This window comes from Trachymyrmex septentrionalis, unplaced genomic scaffold (genome assembly GCF_001594115.1).
Source record: "Trachymyrmex septentrionalis isolate Tsep2-gDNA-1 unplaced genomic scaffold, Tsep1.0 scaffold181, whole genome shotgun sequence".
Lineage (NCBI taxonomy): Eukaryota > Metazoa > Arthropoda > Insecta > Hymenoptera > Formicidae > Trachymyrmex > Trachymyrmex septentrionalis.
Window position 1 is genome coordinate 21,453 of NW_017304979.1, and position 2,413 is coordinate 23,865.

Below are 2,413 nucleotides of genomic sequence, written 5' to 3' on the forward strand. Positions count from 1 at the left end.
TTGTTTCATAGAAAATAATTAAAATATTCAAAATTTTCAATTTTAGTTCATCGCCCTTTATGGGCGTTAGATTCAGTAAATTTAGTTACATTATATTTATATTATAAAATATAATAATGTAATATAGAACCTTATAGAAATGTAATACCAAAACTGGCCAATTAATCACTCATTTTCAGTATTAAAAGTGCTGTTAACAGTACTTTTAATATTCAAAATAAATGATTAATTGCGACCAGTACTAGTATTAAATTTCTATAAGAGAAAATAATTCAAAAATTAATAGAAAGTTGATCATACATTTAATAAACTTACAAAATTGTTGTCAATTCTATGAGCTTGTTCAATAAGTTAAATGTAAAAAATAAATTTTAACCTTTTATATAGTAACTTTATATTATAATAAAAACATTATGCACTTATTACATGCACATGATAAAAAACAACATGATATAATAAACATATAAAAAAATTAACGCATTAAATGTATTTGGCATATTAACATGTATGTTAACGTTGTAAATATATTAAGTATCATTTTTCCTTTATAGAGAGAGAGAGAATTATTGTTTTTATAAAGGATATGTACATAGTTAATGATACATGTCAAGTTTTACTATTTTTTCTAATAAAGACACTTTTATGTAAAGGCAAAATTTACCTTATAAGATAATTTGTCTTTTTTTCCCATATATTTTATTTATTAAAAGATAAAAATATAATCTTCTTTTACACTCTACTCTTCTTACACTGTACTTTATACTCTGCTCTATAATGTAATTTTTATATGTCAAAAAAATTCAGCGAAGATTTATTCTAGTAGAATATAAAATGTCAATTTTTATTACGATATATAAATTGTTCATGTACCTCAACGTCTTCAGGAACCAAAAAAATATAGCCCTCTGTCATATTAGCAATCAACAATTTTATTGTTTTATTAAAAATAACATCCACTTTTGTCGGATGGTGTTTTTTATCTATGTGGCCAGTACCATTCTTATAGTCGATGCACGATTGCAATGCAAGTCTTGGATAAAAATAACTCGTACAATTGTTGTTAAATATAAATTCCTGTAAATACAAATAAATAATTAATTAGGAAAGTAATTAATGTATTTCGTTTTGTGTGAAGAACAATAAAAAAGTAACGATTGTCGAAATTTCGGTTTATTTGAAAAGTTACAGATTGAATTAAAATAAATGTGAAAAGAACAATAATTTGCGTACGGAAGGACGCAAGAACTGTAAGAAATTAGCAAAAAAAAATCTAAAAATTGTTAAGTACTCTTTTGAAATTTTTCAATTGTAATTCGGTTTTTGCTCAAGCTTTGTTAGTCATGTTTTTCTTGCATACCATAGTGATAAGATCTGATAGTATAATGATACACTTTTCGTAATTAATATCGACGATTGCGATCCTATATGCTGTTTTACAAAGACAAAAAGCTACTATCTTTTTTTGATATTGGAAAATTAAAAAAAAATAGAAGAAAAGAAGATTTCTTAAGAAATCTTATACGCTTTACCTGTGCTCATCCAGACGTAAAAAGTATAATAAATTTAAATTTAAATATGATAATTATGACATTACTTTTTTATTTCGCGAGAAATGTTAATTGGCTATTATGTTGCTTTTATTGTCTGCAAGTTATCCAATTCTCGATGTGGACAATTGAACGTAAAATCTTGGATCTTTTTATATTGCTTGTATTTCTTACTCTCAATCTTCACGTTCTCTCTTTTCAATGCCCAAATGTGCGTATGTTTATCTTGTTTTAAGTACAAATTTTTGGGAATTTTAATCAACACACAAACGAATGTTTTCTTGTACTTCTTTAATATGTTTTTTGACTTTTGCAATCTTAGAATAAGCCCAGATCTACAAAAGATTTTGAAGCCATAAGAAATGAATCAAAGTCAATTATTCATCTTGCATTCGATGGACCTTGACATGTTTAAAAAAATAAGAACTATTTCCAGAACAAAATAATTATAATTTCTTTGCCGTTTTTTAATTACCTTCATGTCAGTGTGGCATTATAAACATCAATATACTACCACTACTAATTATGTTTAAAATATGTATATTATTTGACAAAATTAGTTACGCTTAGCTATATATTGCTGTATAAGATAATTTGGCGTAATTCTTATTATAGGGGATATTATAAATTAATTATTTCGAGAAGGCTGGTTATAGCCAGCGCTCGTTTATACAGGATCGTTTCGTGGATGCCAGAGATAGCCGGCGGTAGAAGCAAAAGAATTAAATTCAAAAGAATTAATTGTCAAGAAGATCTAAAACACGTTCTATTTTAAATGTACGTATTACTTATTCTATTATATATGTATATATAGGGTAGGGCAGTTTAACTCTTCAGTTTGAATGTTTTCGCTGTTTTTAGAAATA

General features: G+C 25.9%; 1 pseudogene; it reads right to left on the minus strand.

Moving 5' to 3' along the window:
- The window catches only part of LOC108746597, a 21,854-nt pseudogene extending 19,826 nt beyond the window's left edge, over positions 1-2,028 (minus strand).
- Positions 2,029-2,413: the final 385 nt, after the last annotated feature.